This window comes from Mastigoproctus giganteus, chromosome 4 (genome assembly GCF_048544385.1).
Source record: "Mastigoproctus giganteus isolate SK-2022 chromosome 4, ASM4854438v1, whole genome shotgun sequence".
NCBI lineage: Eukaryota > Metazoa > Arthropoda > Arachnida > Uropygi > Thelyphonidae > Mastigoproctus > Mastigoproctus giganteus.
This window is the reverse complement of record NC_143578.1, coordinates 109,361,065-109,386,936: the sequence shown is the minus strand read 5'-3', so window position 1 is coordinate 109,386,936 and position 25,872 is coordinate 109,361,065. Positions and strand designations below refer to the sequence as shown.

At 36.4% G+C, this 25,872-nt stretch overlaps 1 protein-coding gene across 3 annotated transcripts in view; it reads left to right on the top strand.

The window, feature by feature from the left end:
* Positions 1-25,872, top strand: part of LOC150086985 (peptidyl-glycine alpha-amidating monooxygenase B-like) — a 627,331-nt gene that overhangs the window by 145,499 nt on the left and 455,960 nt on the right. The window lies entirely within an intron of this gene.

Below are 25,872 nucleotides of genomic sequence, written 5' to 3'. Positions count from 1 at the left end.
CTCATTTTCAAAACAGCCCGAACATGTGCTACCACTAGCACGTGTTTGGGCCAACATCCATTTACTGTCCAACTTCAAACTCACAGAACAAACTTTTCATCTTCCTCGTTTATTCATTCAACTGCCATTTTCTGGAAAAACCTGCTTTCATATGTATTTCCTGAAAATTACAGTCTACAGAAGTTGAAATCTAATGTCAACAGATAACTTCTTTCGTCTTCTCCAACCCAAGCACGGTACTAAGTACTATAAGTTCTAATACCTCTCGTGTTTGGTTCTCATTAAAAAAAAAAAAAAAAAAAAAAGAATTATCCTACCATTCTCAAAATATGAGAATAATTGAAAAATGATTGTATGTTACTCTTAACAGCAGTGGGGAAAAATAATTTTTCCTTTTCTATTCAAAAAACTTGCTGTTCATTTTTGTAGAAAGCAGTCTCCATCCTTAACTATTTCTGCATAATGGAGGTTTTTTTAGTTTATGATGGCCATCATGGCAAGATCCAGTCTTTCTTACATTTCAAGAGTTCAGGTCGAAAACAGTGGTTGTAGGCCAGCCACTAGATAATCCACCAGACAGATCCGTGGTGTTCTTGTGGTGAGGCGGAAACTTGGCTGCATACACTGTTTTATTGTACATTTTATAAGGTTGAGAGGCGTCGTCTTTTAGAACAAATTCTCAATCTTGCTGAAAACAACGTGTAGGAGTTAGTGAACGGAGTGTCTAATTTTCAGGCATTGCAGGTTTTTGCTGCTGCTATGTTCTCCAAGAGATCAAATATAAGGAACCTATCAGAAAACGAACTGGCAGTATATTTGAGAGTTTTGCTTGAATGCATCTGGGCTTGGGAGCTTCAGACCTGGAAGCTATATGTCAGGTCTTGGGCTCATGAGTATGTACCACTACGGTGGTGTTTTTTTTTTTTTTTTTATTCTGGTTCTTGGATTTGGGCAGCCCAAGACTGGAAAGCTGGCACCCAATAGTATTGCACTTTCTCTGTTGGGTGTGCTTTGTCACTACAGCTAATAATAGTAGAAACAGGTCCGGCTTCACGTGCCGGTTGTTGGCAGCTGTTGATGTCAGCTGCCTCCTGATGGCAAAGTGACCTGACATTAACAACACACAAACACTTCTTTAATACATTTTAACCTTTCCTATAAAAAATTATGTATTAATTTTAGATACTAGCATTGAAAATTGTAAACATCTCAAAATTTTTCTTGTTTTGAATTCTATTTCTTAGCTATTTATCAGGCCCACTTTACAGTTTTTCTGTATTTCTTTTAAATGTACTAGGTGGAGATGTACATATGCCTAGGAACCACCCCGACACACACACACACACACACACACACACACACACACACACACACACACACACACACACACACACACACACACACACAGACCGAACCTGTCGGTGACTCTAGGAAGTATATGAATCATCTAGGCCAGTGGTGCACAAACTATGGGGTACGACCCCAGGGGGGTTCATGGAATAAACACCATAAAGGGGTCGCCTCAATTTTTAAATAAAATTAGTTTTTGTGTACATGAAACCTGTGAAAAAACCTGTGATATCTACTCAAACAACGTCTGAGATACGAATGAACCCTATTGCCATTCTTAATTTTTTAGGGTGGTTTCATGTGTGATGCAGGTGGCTTTCTTTCTTATTGCCATTGTGGTTTTTGAAGCACTTAATTTGTGCTTTCTACAACAAAAATTTCTGTAATTGCCCTAAGGCCAGAGTTGCGAATATGCGGTGGCAGTAAATGGCAAGTCTGTTGCACACACTCTTTATTGCTTTCACGTCAACTTGGATGTGTTTTCATTCTTCTGCTACTTTTTTATATTATTGTTGTTTTTAAGAAGAAGAAAAAAATTTTTTTTTTTTTTTTACCTTGGACAATTGGGTAATCAGAACAAAACGGTCGAGGAGTGACAACAATAATGTTGCTACAGATACATCAGAAACTGAAAGGATAAGAAATGTATCATGTGAAAATTTGGACACTTAACATTATTTCAAGTGTAGTGCAACCACCAATTTCTGCTAGAGAACCATCATATTCCAAATGAAAAAGAATAGAAAATATTAAGAGGAATTTATGAAGTACTGCTTTACTTAGAGTTGTTTATGACGAACAACATCATTTGTGTATAATATGTTACGAAAAACTAGCTAACGAAAGTATGAAATCTATCAAATTTAAAAAGACACTTACATATGAAACATCCAGAGCTAATAAAAAAAAAAACTGAATCCTTGTTCAAAAGACACGCCGACACCATACAAGGTCTGAAATCTTTCATGAAGAAACACATTTCATATTTGAAATCACATAGTATTGCTGAATCTCTTGTTCTCCCTGCTGCAATAAAAATTATTTCAATTATGTATGGAGAAAAGTATAGCAACGATTTAAATTCGATTCCTTCATCCAGAGACAGTTATCACAAACAACATAAAATCCAATTTATTAAATCGATTGAGAGAAAGTCCAATTTTTGCAATACAGTTAGAGGAATTCATAGATATTTAAAACCCTGCTCAACTAATTGAATATGTCAGATACTGCTACGAGGAAGATATTTTGGAGGATTTTCTTTTTTGCAAAGCTTTGAAAGGAAGAACGATGGCGAGAAGATTTTTGATGTTATAAATATTTTATTTCAAACAAATATTGCCTCAAGTGGAACAACTGCTTTGCGATTTGCACTGATGGTGGGCTGCATTAACAGGATAAAATAAGGTTTAAAAGGCAAAGTAAAGGAAATTGCTCCAAATATACTTTTGAATCATTGCATTATACAATGCATAGAGAAGCATTAGTAGCAAAGGAAATGCAAACTGATTTGCACGAAGTGTTGAAAGATGCAATAAGTGTGATCAACTTTACTAAAAAGTAGAAGCTTAAATAGCAGACTTTTCACAATGTTTTGTAATGAAATGGGATGAAACACATTTTTTATATATAAAAGTGGGGTGGTTATCCAGTGGTAAAGTCTTGCGATGTCTTTTTTACCCCAAACATCAAGTTTTATTGTTTCTATCGGATAAAAATCAGAATCTTACTCAATGTTTATAAATTAAAAATGGCTTGGAAAACTTAGTTTCCTTGCTGATATATTTGAAAATCTTAATTATTTTAATTTAAGTCTTTAAGCACAGGGAACAATTATATTAATACTCAGTGATAAAATAGAAACTTTCAAAGGGAAACTTAATCTTTGGAAAACTGAATTTGAGCATAATAATACTGAAATATTACCATGCTTTTCTGATTTTGTTATAATATTTACATTTTATAATATAGGGATATTAATGCCACCCACCTAACAATGCTAATTAAGAATTTTTCCAAATGATTTAATGTATCTCCAAAAAAAAAAGTTGTATTGGATTTGCTATCTCTTTGCTGTTGATAGTTCTTCATGTCCCAAAATTATTTTTTTTAATTTATTTATTTGTTTGCTGAATTACCATTCAGCAAAAGGAAGGTCTTATCGACTGTCATCTGATGAAGCATTACATGCTCTTTTCAAGACTACTTCTTGAGAAAATTTTTGGCATTCTCTTCGAGACGAGTATCCAGAATTATTAACATTAGCATTAGTAGAGGCATTGATGCAAGAAAGCAAGCTTATGCAGCATCAGCCAAAAAAATAAAAAAAAAACCCACTTCCACTTCACCCCTCTGTTCGTTCAAAATACCTGTCCAGCTGAGCCTTAAACCTATTTAGGCTATCAACCTCCACTACAAGGGATGGAAGTCTATTTCACCAACCAACCACCTGCTGGCTAAAGGCAAATTTCCGCACGTCTATCCTGCATCCGTCTTTCCTCAATTTGAATTTATGCCCTCTCAGGTGATTATTCTGAGAAAGAGGAAGAATCCCATCAGCATTGAGTATGCTCAAACCATTCAAGGCTTTATACACCTCTATCAGATCACCTCGCTGGTGCCTAGTCTCCAGACACTGTAATTTGCAAAACTTAAGCCTTTCTTCGTAAGAGCACCCCTTTGTTCCATTCACTAATCTTGTTGCCCTTCTCTGTACTCGTTCCAGCAGCTCTACATCCTCCTTGAAATGAGGCCTCCAGACCTGTGTACAGTACTCTAGGTGTGGCCTGACCATTGCCTTATGCAAGGGAATAATCACCTCCTTAATCCTGCTAGAAAAATTCCTATATATTATTGACAATACACCATGAGCTACTCTTGCAGCCCATCTGCGCTGCTCAGAGAACTTCATATCTGCCTGCACAACCACCCCCAGGTCCCTTTCATTCTCTACCACTGTCAGTGTAGTACCACAGAGTTGATACGTTGCTCTGTGGTTGCTGTTTCCCATATCTAGTACTCTACATTTGTCAATGTTAAACTTCATTTGCCCCCTCTCAGCCCATCTGCTCAACCTTTCCAGATCCTGTTGCAGCAGCAGCAGCATAGTGTCAGTAGTGTCCTTGACAACCTTGCCAACCTTCTTATTGTCTACAAACTTGGACATTAAGCTTGATATATCATGATCAATATCATTTATAAATACAGAAAACAATAATGGACCCAATACTGATCCCTGAGGGACTCCACTAATAACATTAGCCCACTATGAGCAGTGTCCATTGATTACCACTCTGTCTTCTCCCCCTCAACCACCCCTTTATCCATAGCAGCAATTTGCCTACAATGCCACACTGCTCCAATTTGTGCAGCAGTCTTCCACGTGCAACAGTCTCAAAAGCCTTTCTAAGACCCAAGTATATAATATCAAAGTTATTCCCTGCATCCAGTTCTTTTGTGACTGCATCATAGTATCCAATCAAATTGGTCAGGCAAGACTTCCCCGAAAATGGCGATACATTCGAAAATGGCGATACAAACATTGCTACCTTTCAGGTCTACATATTTATGTGGGGTTGGTTTCTCAAAATTAACAGCTATAAAAACAAAAAAGCATTCCAGACTTGATCCAGAGGATGACATGAGATTAGTAATCTCAAATATTATGCCAATATTGATCAAATATTATGGGTTGTGCAGGTTCGTCCTTCTCATTAATTGTTTTGTTTTGTAATTGTTATTGTTTTGTAATCTTAATTGTAGAATAAGAATTTGATTTGTTGTTTTTACTGTATTCAATTAAAATATTAAACAATTATCTTAATGTGTAAATTAAAAAGGAAACAATTTTTTTATTCATTTCTTAGTTGTTTGTTTGTTTATTTGGTTTTTAGAAGCATTAGCAACTAAGGCCATATTGCTCCGGGATATGTGGTGGTCATTCCCTGACCTTTCCACATCCTCCGTATTTGGTGGTGAAGGGCTCGAACTCCAGTCTAATCAAGAAGTGTGTGCTACGCACTGCTGCTCCTTCCCTCCTGGCTACGGAGGTGCCTCCTTTCTCAGTATTCGATAAAAATTTCTACTACATAATTTGTAAAATTCCATTTTTCTTCTCTAAAAATCTGGTCATCCTACCTTGGGGTTTACATTGACCCATCGATTAAATTCCCTTTAACTGCAAAAAAAAAATTTTTTTTTTCATTGTTAACATACGATTTATCTATTTTTGCATTGTGTGTCAGCTGTTTTCAATGGAGTGCAGTTGGCAACACTGATGCTAAAGTGATTGCCATTCTAGTGTACAAAATGGTGCTCCCCCCCCCCCGTCATTTTTTTCTGGATCCGTCAATATTGAGGGGTTGCAAATGAAAAAAGTTTGTGCGCCACTGAGCTAATCTATCATTTTTCTGTCTCTACTATGCCAAATAGTGATTGTAAGGAGTTTGGGTAGTGTGTATGTTGGGAGAGGCATTGTTGAGGCCATTATGTCAAGGAGCTGGGTATATTCTTGCTATATGTACACCATATCCAAAAATTTCATTATTTTATACAACATCCCCCCCCCCACCTAATGAATGCATAATGAATAGTCAAACTAATAGTACAAACTTATCTGAGAAAACAACCAAACAAATCATACAGCATAAGCTTGTTTTTATAATAGAAACTTATTATTCCCTTACACGACCTGTTTGTTTGTTATTTGGTTTTTAGGAGCATTAGCAACTAAGGCCATATTGCTCTGGGGATATGCGGTGGTCATTCCCTGACCTTTCCGCATCCTCCATATTTGGGGGTCACGGCTCGAACCCCGGTCTAATCAAGAAGCGTGTGCTACGCACTGCTGTTCCTGTCCACCTGGATATGGAGGTGCCCCTTACACGAGCATATACAGAAGGTTGTCTATGCACAAGTAAACCAACTCATGCACATACCCAATGCACACATTTGAGGAAAACTCCTCCACATTGGGGAAGAAAACGTAACATATGTGTCAGCCAACGATTTGGAATTCCAGTCAATTCACCAAAACATTCACCAAAACAATCAAAACAAGTTAAGAGCCAAAAGGAATAATATCCGCATTCAATTCGCTAGGAATAGTCCAGGTGGTTCATGCTCATCAGTTCCAATAAAACCCAGTTCAACAGGTAGTTAATCCTTCCTTAGTCCAGGACAAGGCAAACCAATACAAAACTGTGTTTGTGCAAAACTGAAAAATGAAGTCATCAGAGCAAATAATGAGTCATTCACAAACCAAAACAACAGTTAAGGTAACAGTCCTCGCTACCGAGGGAATCATACACTAATCCAAAATTGCAAATACAATAACAGTCCTCTCTTTTGAGGGAATCACTGATCCTTTGAGTAACTGCAAGATAACATCAACCAACCCAGCAACTAATTTACTTCTACAAGAGCCAAGTTAAAAATCATCCGGTCCAGTAATGAACAGGAAAATACCCTTGCAAGAGTTGAGTTCAGTTCACTGTTGAGTTTCAGTTTCCTAGCCCACAATCAAAATTCCAGGCCAAAACTAGGACTCAATATTCACAGAAAAAACCTTTGACAAGTCAGAAACACAGTCTGGCAAGTCTATAACAATAACCCTTAATATATAAAGTCATGTGTCCAGAGCATGCATGCTTTTCAGAAACAATTTACACAGCACAGCCAGGCTCAGTAACCTGCTGCATCATGGTATACAACTGACCTGGCAAAAGCCATCTGAAGCTACAAAAACCTTTTCCTTAACTAAGACATCAGTTTTAAGAATAAATTTAAGAAATTAACCATGATCATTTAAGTCAGTATTTACAAATCGCTTTCTTCCCTTAAAAATTTTGTCAGCATAATCTGATACAGCCAGGAAATGGGCCAAATCATTATAGTCATACACATTAGTTAATAACTGTAATTCATGTCTAAAGTCAACATATATAACATAGTCAAAGATCAGGTGCTCCACAGTCTCTGGAGATTAGAAAGCCCTAATGCAAAAAGGTCAGCATTTAAACTCTCATGACCTGTAATCAAAAAAGACAAACTCCAGGGCAGAACCATGTCAGTTGTCTGTTAAATTCCATGACATTGGGCATAAATCTATTCATGACCCTGTTCTACCCTGTTCAGAGAGAGACCACTCAGACTGCCAGCCCTGTAGGAACTTCAACCTGAGCCTTGAAGTGTCCTTCTATTCCATTAATTCTAAGTTAATTAAATAATTTCCTATTTGTGCAGGAATAGCCTTGTGCCTATGATACAGACGATATTGTGATATTACCTCATACTGAATTGGAATTTTTCCACACAGGACTTGTAAAGCCGTGGCTGAAACTGACCTGCATGCCCGAGAAACAGCCAACAGAAAGAAACGCTGAGCTTGAGTGAGGTATTTTTTAACCTGGCAGTTGTTTATTCTGGGGTCCCAAGCTCCAGTGGCGTAGCATACTATGGGAAGAAAAATACAGGTATAATACAACTTTAGGGTTGATAGTTTAATGCCCCAAACGTACCTTGTAATTTTGATAATTTTTCCCTTTAATACTTTAATTTTTTGTAACACATTTTATGTGATATAAAGTTAAATTTGTCGTCAAGCGTTATGCCTAAATAATTATAAATTCTGGTGATTTTAATAGCCTGATCATTTCATCTAATGTTTGGGGGCCTGTTAAAATTTAAATAACTTCTAATTAGCATCTGTTTGGTCTTCGGGGTAGAAATTTGGAGCTTATTCACTTTACACCAACTATCTATATCATATAAGCTATTACTTGCTTTATTTTCCAACTCCAAATAAGGCTGACCAAAAACCAGGACAACAAGATCATTGGCATAATCTAATTTCAAAACACTCTCATGTTCCCCAGCGAGCCACCCATCAAAGACCACGTTCCAGGAAGCTGGACCGAGAACTGATCCCTGACTGCAGCCCCTGGTAACAGGTCGTGTAACCCGACAATAACCTGAAGAGACAATGATATATCTTTCGTTAAAATAGTCAGTGACCAAACGATAGATTGGAACAGAAACCCTGGCCTCCCTGAACCTCATCAGGATTAGCGCTTAAAATACTGAGATTCTGGGAACCCGAATACCGGGATCCTGGTAATTTTTTTCCAGTATTCAAATCCTGGTATTGATACAGAAATACCGGTTTTTCGGTACTAATTTAAAAAATAATTATCCATGATTTATTCACATAAAGGTTATAAAATCGACAACAATAAATCATTAATACTGCTGAATTTGCAAATGAGGGATTGTTATACACAGCAAAACTGAAACGGAAACCTGAAGACATCATGAAACTGTAAGACAAAATCCTACAAATATATTTCTCTTTGTGTGTGTGTGTGTGTGTGTGTGTGTGTGTGTGTGTGGAAGTAAAGCACTTAAGGAATAATGAAAACATCATTACAGAAATATTTCCATTAGTGGCAGTAGGCCTGGTAGTGCAATTAAAGAATATGGTGAAAAATGGTATGGCAGGTGCGGAAGGGTTAAAATTAAAAGCTTCTGAAAAATAGTTTAATCCCTCTATTACACCTCTACTTGAGGATGTGACATGGACATCTAGTGCAATTTGCGAGAGGGTGTCGGTATGGAGCAGTTAAAAGGTATTTGATCTAGAGGTAAAAGATGAAAGTGCTTCGTTGTGTGGGAAAAATATTCTGTTTTTCCCACCAGAGGAAGAAAAGGGAGTTTAAAGAATAACACCGTGATTGGGTCAGGTATAAACTAGATAGGGGGAGATACGTAAATGCGTGCAAACCCCTCTGGGGGGTTTCACTTAAACTTGCATATAAAAAAGTAGCACAAAGGATGATTGTAACTTGTAATCAATTCAATAAATAAATAAATGAGAAGGAAATAAATAAGGTGCTTGCACCAAAAGGGTGGTTTGTGGTTGTTGTTCGGAGGGGTTGCAGACTTCCAGTGGTAGTTCTGGGTCCAATTCTGGGAGTGTCCAGCTATATTATTGTTATTGTTATTTTGTTGTTTTTTAGGAGCATTAGCAACTAAGGCCATATTGCTCCGGGGATATGTGGTGGTCATTCCCTGACCTTTCCGCAGCCTCCGTATTCGGTGGGCACGGGCTCGAACCCCGGTCTAATCAAGAAGCATGTGCTATGCACTGCTGCTCCTGGCTATGGAGGCGCCGTCCAGCTATATAGTGAAGGGTTCGGCCGGGCATGTTCCTGTGCTAGAAGTTAATCCAGAAGTTGAATAACAAGCCAGTTAGATAGTGCCCTGACTTCTACTACTGCTGTGGCAATTTCCTTCAGTATTAACAGAGAACTGTTCTCGCAATCCCGAAATAAGATGGTACTGGAAGAGCTATATAGCAGTGATGCAGAGTCCAACTAAGGGGGGGGGGAGAGAGAGAGAGAGAGAGAGAGAGAGAGAGAGAGAGAGAGAGAGAGAGAGAGAGAGACATGACCGCACTCTGCAGAAGGAACCCGCACAAAGGAATCCCACCGTGAAAGAGAAGGAAGGTAAGTCCTCTGAACTGTGTTGTTTTGGAAATGGTACTTAGATAAAGTAGGAGATTATTTCTTCACCTTTAACCTATTAAGTAAGGTTGAAGTTGAAGAAACAAGAGAAATAAGGAAATGTTCAGTATTGAGTTGGTTTATTGGTTGAAGTTGTAAACAAAATTGATATTGCTAAATTAAGAGAGATTACATGGAATTGTTAGTATTAAGTTAGTGACTTATGGATTGATATTGCGGATTAAGAGAAATATGAAGAAGTGATTAAGATTGAATTAGGTTAGTGTTTGAAGCTGTTGAGATTGTTAATTGGGAGAAATTTTATGGAAATGATAGTACGTATTAACAGATTAAATGAGAAAAATGAATAGATTAGATGTAAATGAAACCAGTTATATATTGTAAGTAGATTTGTATGATGAATGACTTTTGTTTTATATTTCTGTCATTGGTCTTGAGAAACTGACACCTGACATATAATGTATATACGATATATAATATATATACTCGTGTGTGTGTGTGGGGAGTGGGGGAGAATATCTCTCAGCTTCTGGAAATTCTCATTTTTAAACACAGTCAGGTAGCTTGTGGGGCTTAGTGCTTGAGGGGAGCTGCTGTATGAAAGTTATAACAATGGCCACTGACGGCACTAAGGTACAGGGAAATAAAAATTAATAAATAAATAAATAATCCTCCCCTCCAACTTAGATTTCATTTCCTCACCAAGCTTAACCATCAGTCCCTTTCTTTTGTTAATGCGGATATAGTGCCATAAAAAGTCAAAAATGAAATATTTTTTATTTTTGATAAAAAGAAAATAAGATTTTTCGAAGATGAGGGAACAAGGGGGGTTAAACTACAACTCGTCTATGACTATCTCAGTACAAAGCATCAACCAGCACAGAATCCAAAAGGATGTTTTCTGCCGCTAATTAAATATGTACCAAAATTAGATTCAGTTTAAACGATAACACTCTTGAGTTTCTTAAGATCCACACTTTATTCAGTAGTGTGGATGCTTATTTTTCTGTTTTTAGAATAACTGTATGTTTAATAATTTTTGCTAGAATATTTATTATTGTAATAAAAGTTTGTTTTAAAATGTGAATTCAAGTAATTATTTGTTTTTTCCTTACTTTATTGAACCTAATTGTCATCAAAATTTATTGTGAAAAATGTTTTTTTTTTTGGAATACCGGTATCCTGGTTTCATAACTTAAAAATACTGAAATACCAGTATTGTGAGCCCTAGTCAGCTGATTAGGGCTGACTAGGCTTCTTCGAAGTCCACAAAGAGGCAGAGGACATACTTCGAATTAGAAGTCATGGAGTCAATAGTCAGTTTAATGGTGTCCACAGTCAACCTACCCTTGTAAAGCTGAATTGTGTCTGCACATCAAGATTTTTAGCAGAGTAATATGATTGGAATTTATACACTATTAATTTTTCCAGAACCTTACCTAAATTTGGTAATAAGGCAATCAGCCTATAGGATGCAGATCATTGGTTTGTTTTCCTAGATTTTTTAACAGTAGTTTTAACTTTGCTTTTTTCCATAGTGGAGGGAATTTACCCTCCTCAAGACAGGTATTCATTAAATTTGCAATTTTCCATGTACATATCTTCCACACACATTTAAGTACAACCACCTCCAGCAGATCCAATCCAGGTCAATTACCATCCCTCATGGATTGGATTGCTAGACTAATATCATCATTCAGGAAAGATTCCTCATAGCTTTCACCCTTGTATGTTAAATGTGCCATTCTTAAATCCAATTGTTTTGTGCCTTCAGACACAGTGACATCCTGATGGATTATACCATCCACTAAGGTGTTAATTGATTTGCTCCATGTAGTCTCTGCATTGTCAGGAGTTAGAATAGAGGAAAAGACATCACCCGGATGAATTTTTTCTGATTCCATCTTATAAGCTCAACATCAAAAGTTGTCAAGACTATCCCATGGAGATTTCTTCTCATGATAGATACTATTGAAATATGCCCTTCTTGCTTCTAATTTTGATAATTTTTCCTCTTAATACTTTAATTTTTATTAGATCTATCAGCTATATATTTGTTCGAGCCTCTCAATTTCCTCCTGTCACCTATTGCTTCTTTTAGCTCTCTTGAAGTCTTTGTTTGTGTGTTTAAAGTTTTTCCTCAGATTAGAAAGACCCTGCGACCACCAGGGTTCATAATTTTTCCTGCAGTTATTTTGATGAAGATTGGCTTCACAAACTTCTATAATTAACTTTTGTACTTCATCTGTTTGCCTTTTAGCATCCAACTGTTTCAGATGCTCATTCATTTCAGGAGTGACCAACTCGTGATGCATATTATCAAAAGACTGCCAGTCTGCGCCCTGGGTCTGGAATCTAGGAAAGTCATGCGAACACATTATTGCCTGAAAACCAATGTCAGATACCAAATTAAATGTAATTGCATTTTGGTCCCTCCCAGACCATGTAGTATATATGGTCTGGGAGGGACCAAAATTAAGGTGGCACCTGTGTCTTGTCTGACTGAATAATGATGAAAGCAAGATAACAAATGTGTGTGAGAGAGTTGTCTTGTGTCCTACTGTTCAGTCTGCACATAAATAAGTTAAAAAAAAAAAAAAAAAAAAAAAAAAGAAGTGTGTACTTATGTATATGTACGTGTGGCAGGTATATAGATAAGCTGAATATGTGGAGCATGTGTGTTCTGACAGGCCTTCAAATTAGACTGCAGTGATGGCAACCTTTTTAAGAGCTCCTCCCTGGGTGCCTCCGTAGCCAGGTGGGAAGGTGCAGCAGTGCGTAGCACATGCTTCTTGATTAGACCGGGGTTCGAGCCTGTCACCACCAAATATGGAGAATGCAGAAAGGTCAGGGAATGACCACCGCATATCCCCGGAGCAATATGGCCTTAGTTGCTAATGCTCCTAAAAACCAAATATAACAATATAACAATAGCTCCTCCCTCCCTCCCTGCATTGCTGATATCATGCCTCTTCTCTCTGGTGTGGAAACTGCTGACACCAGCCCCAGCTGGTCTAGCCGGTGTGGGCTCCTGATATTGTTGTTGTTTGGTTTTTAGGATCATTAGCAACTAAGGCCATATTGCTCCAGGGATATGCAGTGGTCATTCCCTGACCTTTCTGTATTCTCTGTATTTGGTGGTCATGGGCTCAAACCCCGGTCTAATCAAGAAGCGTGTGCTACGCACTGCTGCTCTTGCCCACCTGGCTACGGAGACGCCGTGTGGGCTCCTATACAGAGAGACACCGTACACCCACAGGGAATCTCCACCACATAGGGTGTTCTGGCCCTATGCCTTTCCCCCACCTCCTGACTGAAGCATTTCACCTAGTGGACTCTACCACCACAAAAATTTTACTATTCTTGACAGACCTCCCCTCCCCTTCCCTTATTTCGTGGATGGGGTCCTTCCACGGTGGTGCCCCCTCAATCCTTCTAACTTCCTATTTACAGGTGGACAGTCTTCCTATCACCCATCATCTGTTTTCTCCTGCCTTCACTGTCTCTCCTGCTCTCTTTTCACCTTCTGGAGCTTGTTTTTTTTTTGTTGCTCTGGAGCCTTCCCTGGCAAGCTCAGGCACAGACCAGTGTTTCCCCCTGCCAGAGACTATATCTCCTGTTATACCTGGCTGCCTCTTCAGGGCAGTGGAGGAACAACATGGGGTCCTGCTAGGGCCCCACAGCTAAATGCTGGAGAATAACAGACCAATACAATCGACACTACTTTATGCAGATCAACCCCAAAGCTTATACTGCCTATGGCATTTACATTCTTAGTCTGAAGAATGTAAATGCCATGAGGAAGCTGCTGAGGATAAATTCGAAGCTGGCAGAGGCCAGCTTCAAATTTATCCTCAGCAGCTTCCTCACCTCTCTCTCAGCCTTCATAGCATTGAAGAGATTTAGGGCCTTCTCCTGGATGATGGCTCGGCTTAAAGGCACGTAGTGACTAGTTTGATGTTCAATCCACGTCAGTAAAAGTTTTTCCATATCAGCAATAAGGCTATCACGTTTTCTTATTAACTTTATTGTTCACTGGTGTAGCACTTCTAGTTTCCTTCAACACTTTCTCCTTAGTGTTCACAATTGTACTAACTCTTTGGCGAGCCAAACCTAGCTTATGGCCTATCACAGCCATAGACATACCTTGCTCACTTAGTTTAATCATTTCTAACTTGGCAGTTAAAGTAAGAGGCTTGCAACTCCTTTTTTTATCAATAGAACTACACTTAGATGCCATTGTAATTATCACAAAAATCTTATATATAATACAATATAACTTTAAAAAGTTTGAAAGTTTGGAAAATTAGCAGAATACAAAGAGATGTAGAGTGCACAAGTGATGTAAACAAACCGAATCACCGACAATAAAATGGCGCGCGATGCTATTCTCGGACCCTCTGCTGAGCGTGTCATGTGCAAAAATGCAGAATATAACGAACATGGATATAATTGGAAACCGCTGTATTAGCGGAATGCCATAAAACAGGTCCCTACTGTACTTGGATTTCAGCAAAGTTTTTGATACTGTTGCACATGGAAGACTGCTGTACAAATTGGAGAGGTATGGCATTAAGGGTAAGTTGCTACAATGGATAAAGGGATGATTGAGTGGGAGATGACAGAGAGTGGTAATCAATGGATACTGCTCTTTGTGGACAAATGTTATTAGTGGAATTCGCCCCCCCTCTGTGTTTGGTGTTGGGCCCATTGTTGTTTTGTATATTTATCAATGATATTGATGAAGGTATGTCAGTTTTAATGTCCAAGTTTGCAGATGACACAAAGGTTTGCAAAGACAAAGGTTTGTCGTTTGTTAACGACAGTAAAGACATTATGCTACTACAACTGGATATAGATAAGTTGGGAAAATGGGTTGAGAAGTGGCAACTGAAGTTTAACGTTGACAAATGCATAGTACTGCATATGGGTAGCAATAACTTAAGAGAAACGTATCAGCTGTGCGGTACTACACTCAGGGAAGTGGAGAGTGAAAAAAACCTGGGGGGTAATTGTGCAGTCAAATATGAAGTTTGCTGAGCAGTGCAGGTCATGGAGCCTTGCCAATGATATATAGGAATTTTGATTGTAGGGACAGCGAGGTGATTATCCCGTAATACAAGGCAATGGTCAGGCCACACCTAGAGTACTGTGTACAGATCTGGAGGCCTCATTTTAGGAAGGATGTAGAGTTGCTAGAATGAGTACAAAGAAGGGCAAGATTGGTGAGGGGAACAAAGGGATGCTCTTACCAAGAAAGGCTTAAGTTTCTGCAAATTGCAGTGCCTGGAGAGTAGGCACCTGCTAGGTGATCTAATTGAGGTGTATAAGGCCTTGAATGGGGGTGAACAAGCTGAATGCTGATGGGATTCTTCCTTTTGCTCAGACTAAGAACCTGAGGGGACACAGTTTCAAATTGAGGAAAGATAGTTAAAGAATAAACGCCTCCGTAGCCAAGTGGTCAGGGGGACTGCAGTAGCACACGCTCCTTGAGTAGACCGGGGTTCAAGCTCCTGACTGCTAAATACGGTTGATCTGCGAACCCGCACTGGATCAGCGTGACAGATTATGATCCATTTCCCTTGGCATGAATTGTTGAGGAGGCTTCCATCCTGCCGTGGGTTGATAATGGCTGCAGTTTACCTTTTTTTTTTTTTTTTTTTACCTTTTAGTTGTAGAATAGATGTGCGGAAATTTGTCTTTAGCTAGTGGGTAGTTGATTGGTGGAATAGGCTAATAGCTAAATAAATTTAAGGTTGAGCTGGACAGGCATTTGGAACGAATGGAGGGGTGAAATGGGAGGGGTTTTTTCTTTTTCTTTTTTTCTATCTGATGCTGCATAAGCTTGCTTTCTTGCATTGTATGCCTCTACTTATGCTAATTAGCATTGTATATATATATATTGATTGGCATTGTATATATATATACACAATGTGAGCTCATTTCATTATATGTATGCTTTTTACTTATTAATATTTTTATACTTATTAATTACTTATTACTTATTAATATTTGTACTCCCCCCCCCCTTTTTTTTTTCTGAATATGTACATTTTTTTTTGTATAATTATTTGTAACATTTTTTTTTGTATAAATATTTGTAAAATTATTTATTTTTAATTCTGTATCTGTATAACTCTGTAAATTGTGTATAATTATTTTTTATAACTACTGTAAACCCCCGCTATTCGCGGTATCTGTATTTGCGGTTTCGCGTATTCGCGGCCGCTGATTTAATATAAAATGAAACCTAAACAAAATGTGAATTTTAAAGCACCGTGAACATTTTCCGCCATAAAAAAACATGGGGGTGGCTAAAATTGTCTTTCCCGGTCAAAACAGCGCTCAGTGGGTGGGGGGAGAGGGGTGACAAAATCGTGAGCGTGGTTTTCTCGCTAATCCTTGTTCAGTATGTGTTATGTGCTTGTCATGGAAGGTTTCATCGTTTGCTTTTAATTTATATGCTTATAAATTGAATAAATTTATCAATTTATAAATTGATATGCTTACAAAAGTGTAAAACAGACTTTTTCGAGCGTGTTAACGTAAGAGAATCTTTATTGTGGACAAGTTCTTTCTACCTCATACAAAAATATGGCTACGAATAACAAGGGAAATGTGAAAATATCAAAGAAGGTGATGGCATTAGCGAGTAAAATTGAGTTATTAGACAAAACTTCTAATGGTGAAAATGTCTCCTCAGTGGCAAAACATAAAATCAATGAGTCAACGGTACGATGAATCAAAAAATCATAAGAAAAAATCCACCGTAGTGTCCGTGAAAACGCGCTAATTGCTTCAAAAATTTGCTCGGTAACTCGTGATGTTAAATTAGAAAAAATGGAAAAAGCTTTAAATCTGTGGATAGAAGACCGAACTCAAATTAAAATTCCGTTAAGTTCACTCATCATTCGTGGGACTCCTTTATTAACACTTTAGCGAAACTGGTGATAGCACTGGCGGGATAAGTTTTTTAGCTAGCAAAGGTGCTGGTTTGAAAGATTTGTTTGAAATTTCTAATAAATATTACATTTAATATTAAATTGTTTCTTATTTTCATTTCGATGCCATATGCTTTCATTTCACTATGTACTGTCTATGTACATAGCCATATTATGAAGGTACATATAATACATACATAGACAAAATTTTAGACTAGTTTTTCTTATAAATTTCATACTTTGGAACAGAACTCCTTTATTACTATGGGAGTCATAACTCAGTATTCGTGTTTTCGGTATTCGCCGCATTTCTCAGGAACGTAACCCCCGCGAATTGAGGGGGTTTACTGTATTTGTTTAAAGATGTATAATTTTCTGTATTATTCCTTCTCTTGCAAATAGTTGAGTTGTTAACTATTTCAGGTTTTCTGTCTCTAATTAGTTCTCTTATTTTTAAAGAAAGTCTAACTCTAAACAAAATTTCCCTCAATTTGAATTCCTAACTTAACCTGAAATGGTTTCCTTCGTGTTTACTTTGTTTTTATACCTACAGTCATTTCCTCTATCACCACAGCGAAACATGGCAGAGTTGAACTGACATTCTAGTTGCCGGCATTTATCAGCCATGTATTTAATTTATTAATATTGTTAAGTATAATAAGAGCTATTATCTGCTCAGTATCTCCTATATTTTTTGTTACTTTTAGTAAATATTACAGGAATTACCTTGATCTCTTTATAGGAAGGCTTCTTATCCAACTCTCCTAGTCCATCACTTAAATTAAAATACAATGAATTTAATAAACTACATTTTAACTTGTTCCATAACGATAGCTACAACCCCGACTTAATAACCAGAAATCACCGTCGAGGCCCCAACCCAATTCCAAAACCATCAACCGTGACGCAACCATCGGTATAAGAAAACATTATGTCAGATTTACTCATAGTAGAAAGAACAACTAAATAAATAATATATGAAGACAAATTTCTTCCTCCTTAATTTAGACGGAAACGTTTCGATACCTCGTGTTCACAGGACGGAATGAAACTAAAAAATGCGTCTGTGCATAAGTATTTAAAAGAAATTTATTCCTCATCATGCATGCGTTTATAGGACCAATCATCCATTATTAAAAAAGGTCTATGAATATTAATTGAGTTTCATTTCAAGTGTTTCAGCAATAAATAATTTACAATAATTTTGCTGAATATTAATTATTTTGGCATCATTAAAAAGAAAGCTTGGAATGCCAAGTCGGCATTCACAGCTTGGAATGCCGACTCTAAAGCATTTGCTCTTGACATGCGTACAGAAGCCTCATGTTGTTTAACGCAAAAATCCAACACCCCCTGAGTAGATCCATTGTAAACCGAGTCGCAGTCTTTACATGAAATGCTATAGACGAGATCATGCATTCGTTGAAAGGAAGAATTTGAGGAACCCTTCTTTAATAATATATGTAATTTATTGGTCAGTCTAGCTTTTACTTTCATATCTGTACCCTTACATAAATCATTTAATTTGTTATACTAGTTTTCTACATATGGGACTATAATAAAATATTTTTTATCAATATTTGTTTTCAGATTGTTATTAGTTATCATTTCCTGGGCAATCAGTTTAATTTTATTAATAGAGGTAATTGGATAACCTCTATTTAGGAATCTCATTGTTAGTTCCTCAATTTCCAACTGTAACCCCCTTTGTGTGGTGGAATATTTGAAAGCATTTAAAAACTGGTTAAGCATGACAAATTTTTTTGTATGTGTATGGATGGTATCTATTGTAGTGTATAACATGCCCATATTAGTAGATTTTCTATAAATCCTGAAATTTAGTTTTTCCCCAAAATTTACTGTAAAATTAAGAAAGTTGATAGATTTTGTATTTTCCTTCTGGTATTTTAAAGTAAATTTTGGTCTCATAGGGATATTATTAAAAACTTGTAAAATGGAATTTATGGTAGTCTGATTAGTTATTATGAAGTTGTTATCTAAGTATCGGCCATAATATGAGACTTCTGGTATAAATGTATTCAAATATATACTCTTAATCTTGTCCAAATATAATTCTGCAATAAGTCCGCTAATGCTAAGACCCATTGGTAAGCCAAAAATCTGTGTATATTTTTTCTTGAAATGAAATCTAATTGGTGGAAACTAATATTTTAGTAAATTCAAAAATCTTATCTTTGGGGAGCCTAGTGTTATTTATATTGATATTGCTATCGGTAAGCAGGTCCCAAACAACGTCTAGTGCATATGGAACGTTTACATTGGTGTATAAAGTTGTTTCATCAAGAGAGTATAATTGGTGTCTTTCTTAATTTTATGGTCTTTTAATGTCATAAAAAGCGAATCATAATTTTTTATATTACATTTTAAAATTTCTCTGAATGGTTTTAAAATAGAATAGATGAATGTTGCTAAAGATGAGAGTGCCGAATTTTTGTATGAAACAATTGGGCATATTAGATTACTTGGTTTATGTAGCTTTATTTTGCCAAAATAAAGCTACATAAACTGTAACTTGTTCTTCCTATATAATGTTAGGGTTTTATTATACTTGTTTACTAAATTATAAAAAAACAGAGGAATCAACCTCTTCGTATGTTGTCATCTCTGATATGGTGGTATGTAATTTATTGATGCAATCATTTTTGTTCAGAATAACAACAGTATCTCCTTTGTCAGCCTTCTGTATAATAATGTCCCGATTATCTCTCAATTTACACAATGCTACAGATTCATATTTATTCAGTTTTGGAATGTTCGCAATGTTGATATGATTTATAATCCGATTGGCCTGTTGAATGAAAATATTTCTTTGAGGTAAGTTGCTTAGACAAAACTCAAGATCAACGATTAATTGTTTCTTTGGGAGAATACGCAGTGGTAAGCTGTAATTTAAACCATTTCCTAATAATGCAACTTGCTGTGGTGAAAGAGTACATGATGAAAGATTTATTATGTTATTTATTTGTGTATTTAAATTTACTGGTATGGTATTTTCCATTCTTACTATATTTCCAACCATATCACCATCTTGGTAATAACGTGTCACAATGGTTAACAATATTTTGTTGTTCATTCATCATGTGATTGTCCACTTTGCATCAGTGAAGGGGTGTGGTAGTATTCCTATCAGTGTTATTCCTTAGACCTCAAAGTGATTGTAATTTGTTAAAATGCCTATCTTTTAATTCTGTTGTTAAAGCTTCTAATTTTAGTTTAATAGATTCTTTTAGAAAAGTCCAATCTTCAATACATTTTTTTTACTGTATTTTGTTAATGCTGGATTTGTTTAAATCATTTCTTTTTAAGTGTAAAATGTGATTCCACTGCTAATTTTACAATTTTTCGTGATGTAGTTTCAATAAGCCGGGACATGCCCAGGAATTCTATTTTACTTAACCTTTGCAAATTTTGAGATAATATTATCAGAGAGACATTGTCTTAAGAATAAAATATGATACTTTTGGGCAGAATACTTGAGTGTAATTCTGGTATATTTGTATTTTAAATTAACCAACCAGTCTCCCATAATGTTCATATATCTATCTATAATAACAACGTATGATTAGACAAATGTGTGACTACATAAATGTGTGAATGTAGTTAAACGATTGTATACTGAAACCGAATGTATACCTAAACGATTGTACTGTATACTGGATTGTATAGTAGAGAATGGGTGTATTCCTAAAAAACCTAGTGTATTCCTAAAAACCAAATGTGAGCTCCAAACGTATATATATTAACAGGTGCCTGTGTACAGAATCAGATAGATGTATGGTTAAACAGGCATATAATTATATAAAAATATAAGGGTGCATGAACAAGGGTGTGTAATTTTATTATAGATTATGGATGTGTCAATATACATTAATCATATTTACGAATGTTGAGTCCTAATAAAGGAACGTGTGAAATATATGCAAATATATTGTTATAATTTTGAAATGTTTTCCTATACTGATGGTTGCGTCACGGTTGATCGTTTTGGAGTGGGTTGGGGCCTCGACGGTATATCCTGGTTATTAAGTCAGTGCTGTGGCTATCATTACGAAACACATTAAAATGTAGTTTATTGAATTCATTGTATTTTAATTAATTTGCTTGATGGACTAAGAGAGTTGGATAAGAAGCTTTCCTATAAAGAGATCAAGGTAATCCCTGTATTATTTATTAAAAATATTAATATTTGTGAATAGTAAGTGTCTGGGTCCTTGCAACCTTCACAGGATTAAGTGTGCCCATAAATTGAAATATCTGATAACACATTCATCCTTATAATATGCAGGCAGTACCCGCTTTACGAGTTCCTGGTTTTAAGAGGTTTTTTTTTTTTCAAGTATCAAGTATCAACAATATTGAAAATATGAACGTTAATTGCAAAAAATGAATGTTAAACATTCATAAATCCCGCATTTCAAACCACGCAGGTAGCCATACGATGTAGTGTTCCCCTGCTTTACGATATTAATCTGTTCACGAGATAACATCATATCATGAAAATATCGTAATGTGAACCCAATAACACATTGTTTTTTGGTAATTTGTTTCACGACCTCGGAAGTTGAAATGAAATTTTCGCTATATAACTAAGCTATTTATCTATCTAAAAGGTAATTTTTATAATGTAAATTGTATTAGTTACCAATTCAAATCATTAAAATGCACTACACTTTCTTGTTATCATATGTTCAGTTATAAGAATCAAATATGAACGCGTTTTGATATTTTTCTACAGCACATATTTGGAGGTCACAACCATAAAACAATAAAAACAATATGCACTTTCTGGTTTATTGGGCTTTTTTTGTTAGTGCAATCAAATTATGTATGGGTAGTAAGCTGCATGTTATTGCATTTGCGAAAATACCGATAGCTGGAATTACGTGGGTTTTTATTTTATGGTGAAATGTGTTACCTCATCCATGAAATCTTCAGTCATATAAAAAATATAAATAAATTTTCAGACTCGTCTCTTTATTCTTTTTTTTTTTTAGCTTAGAAACTTTGTACTCCGTGTATTTTGTTGCAATCTGTGCATGCCATTAATGACTGAATCCTGAGGGACTCCACTAATAACATTAGTCCACGATGAGCAGTGTCCATTGATTACCACTCTGTCTTCTCCCACTCAACCATCCCTTTATCCATAGCAGCAATTTTCCTCCAATGCCACACTGCTCCAATTTGTGCAGCAATCTTCCATGTGCAACAGTAGCAAAAGCTTTTCTAAGATCCAAATATATGATATCAAAATTATTCTTTGCATCCAGTTCCTTTGTGACTACATCATGGAAATCCAATAAGAAAGCTTGGGTTACTGCTTCACTATTCCAAGACTGGTTTTTGCATCACTTTGTATCTGAAGTAAAGCAGTATTGTGAAGATAAAAGTATTCCTTTTTGGGTGATTCTGATTTTAGATAATTCACCCGGCCACCCACCATTTCTGAAACATCACCACCCTAAAGTTAAAATAATTTTTTGCCGCCAAATATGACACCACTTTTGAAGCCAATTGACCAGGGCGTTATTTCAACCTTTAAGGCGCATTATCTTCGGGATACATTTGATACGTTAATTAATGCAACGGATAAAGAGGTAGGTCCAACTCTTAAAGAATTTTGCAAAGAATTCCATATTTTAGATGCAGTTAAAATAATACAGTGATCCTCGACAAAATTATATAGAAGAACATGAAGGTTGTTTGGAATAAACTGTGTCCTCAGTTTATTGACAATTTTGAAAGAATTCAAGAACCAGCAGAGATGGTTAAAAATGAAACAGAAGCAGTTGTTACTATTGCTAACTAATTGCAGCTTGACATTTCTACAACTGATGTCACTGATCTGCTTCAAGCACACAATGGAGAGCTCACAAATGAAGACCTCTTTGAAATGTAAAAATGTGAAGAAGCTGAGGAAGAAGAAGATTTAACAGCTGAAACGCCTATTTGTTCCTGCAAGCTGAAGGACTAAACAAAGCTTTTCAACATATAGAAAAAGCAATTGAGATCTTTGAGTCACAAGATTCAAATTTGTAGTATACTAGAAAAGTTGCCACAGATTTAAAAAATGCTTATGCATGCTGTCGGGAAATTTATAAAGAAAAGAGAAGACTATCTTGGAAACAAATGCCTCTTGATGCATTTCTGAAGAAGACTCCTCCTTGTGCTTCAAACAAACCAACAATGAGTGATCAATGGGTGTGCATTTAGTCGTTGATGATGAAGAATAAACGTTCTTTAACATTTGTAAGTCATAAATAATTTCTTTATTATTATATTTGCTTGATTTTAGACTCAATGTTTTCATTTCTTTAGATAAATCAATCATTGTTTAAGCATAAACTAATTAGTAACTAATTTCATTGTTGAGACTGTAACCCCTTGTTTTTGACATTACATCTATAGGAAATAATTTCCACTTTATGAATGCACACTAGGAAAGAATTAACTCGTAAACGAATTAACTCGGGAACTACCTGTAATTTTATTATTATTATTTTTTTTAATAAATATTGTGATGCTTATATCACAACATATATTGTTATTCTATGCATAGATCGTTAGTATATCAGTGCATGCACAAATGCAACTTTGCACTTACATAATTTGTGTTTTTAGCAACATTTTTGAAAATATGTGATGCACTTGGCAAATACAAGTTTATCTCAGCCCACCATTTTTTTTTTGAAAAATTTTAGAACTGCACAAATATTTTTAAAGATGCAAATTTTTTGTATCCCCATGTTTAAAAAAAAAAAGAAAATCGTCACAAGGCTGCTTTATATGATTATCATTTGATATGTAGCCCATCTGTAGAGTAGTTTACATCTACTCATGTTGCAGCATCAGTTGGATTTTGCTATTGTCAATTTCATACTTACTGTGAGTTTTTCCTTTGTTTCATTTTAGCAAAGCATTCAACTTAATCTCTCCTGAGTGGTTATTCTATAATCTGAAATGTGTTGGGATCATTCGTAAGATTATGAGATGGATCACAGTGTGGTTGCAGAATAGGAAGTACAGCGTTGTGATTACATATGAGATCTAGCCAATCTGTAGGATAGTCTGTATCTGCCGATGTTCTGGCATCAATTGAGTTTCGGTATTGTAGATGGTATACTTACTATTTGTTTGTCCTTCATTTAATTTTAGTAAAGCAGAGGATGAAGTCCCAATAGATATGTATGCGATCCCCAACAGAAGAATTAGGCCAGTGGCGTAGCTGCCATGTAGGCAGGCAAGGCAATTGCCTCCGGGTCCGGGCCCGGCGTCTTTGGCTGTCTCCTCTTTTCACAATTTTCATTAATTAAGTAGGGGCCCGAATGTTCTTTGCCTCCGGGCCCTAAAAGGGGTAGCTACGCTACTGACTTAGGCCCTCATTAGAGGCTATTCTATAAGCTGGAACATGTTGGGATCATGGATAAGATTTTGATGTACATCACAAGGTGGCTGCAGGGCTGGTGGCAGTGGCTTGTGATTAATGGTTTTCTCTTCAGATAGGCCTAACATTTGAAGTGGGATACCCAATGATTGGTTTTGGACAAGGGTTCTTTCTGATTTATATAAATTACATCATTGAAGGAATTAAGAGGGCAAAATTTGCAAATTACAGTTAATGATCACACTGAGCAGTGCTGTTTTAGGATGGCTTGGATAGGCTGCAAGAAAGGTCAGAGAAGTGGCAGCTGTTTTAGTACAGCAAAATGCAAGGTCTCACACTTGGCAAATAGCAGCCCCCAAAATAACATACATAGTTGGATTGCAAACAGTACAGGAAGAAAGGAATTTTGAAATTATTATATTGGTAGACATCAAGTTCTCCAAAAAGTGTGCCCATAAATTAGCAAGGTAGGCTAACAGTGTCTTCTCAGTGATTTATCAAATATTTTCTTGTAGCAATACATGTTCCCACTGTACAAGGCAATTATATAAGACTGCACTTGGAATACTATGTGCATGTATGCCAACTGCGCCTAAAAAGAGACGATAAGCTTTCTTTTTAGGGTCCAAAGGGGGGGGGGGAAACCCACTTGATGAGATCTACTAAAGGGCATCTGTATGAGGGAAAAACTGAATATGTAGGCTATAGAGCTTGGAATTCAGTCACTTTGGCTGGGGATGTGATTGTGGTCTATCTATAAGGCTTTGAAAGATAAACAGAGGATAAATTTTCACTGTTATAAATACAGTGGATTCCGGTTATTTGGGCCACCGGTTAATCGGGGCAGCCGTTTATTTGGGGCAAATCTTAATCGGTCCAAAATGCACTAGTCCCGATGTGTCCCAAATAACGGAATTCAACTGTAATTCCAGTACTAGGGGACACAACTGCAAATTATAAGGAAAGTGATTAAAACTCTAAAGGTATTTAGACTGGGTTGCAGGAAGTTTTCTTTTAGCCTGCAAGTTGTTGATTACTTAATAGTTGAGCCCATGCCATGGGGGAAATTCAGAGGTCAGTTGGATAATTACCTATATGAGGAGGAAAACGTGTAGTTTATTTGTTTTTTTTATTTTTTTTTTGCCTTGAGTAAAAAAGCCTGTGGCTTCCTTGCACCATATAGCTTATAGTAAAATACAAAATTTATTCTTAATTTGTATTGCATCTTTTTTATGCTAATTAATAAGGTGCTTAGCTGTGTACAGGCTATCATGATAAAGCCCAAATGTTTTCATTTAAGAGAAACATTTACTTCATCTCACCCCACAGTCAGTAATGGCACTCTCTTATAGAATGCGTTGAAAATATCACCCAACTACACACTTTTTATTAGGATTTCATGAATATACATATAGTGTTTCAGATTCTATGTTTCATAGTCTTGGAGCATAGTGCTGAAACATAAACACTAACTTCTTTTGAGCACTCTTAAAAGTAGTAAGTCCTAAGTGGTTTAACCATTTTTTGCTGAAAGTGTAACTATTATTAAGAAGGCTGCCGTGTGGTCAGGCGTGCGGGTGCATAAGTACACGTGCCTTGAGTGACCGGAGTTCAAGCCCGTGACTGCTGAATACGGTGCTGTTTCTTGTATTCT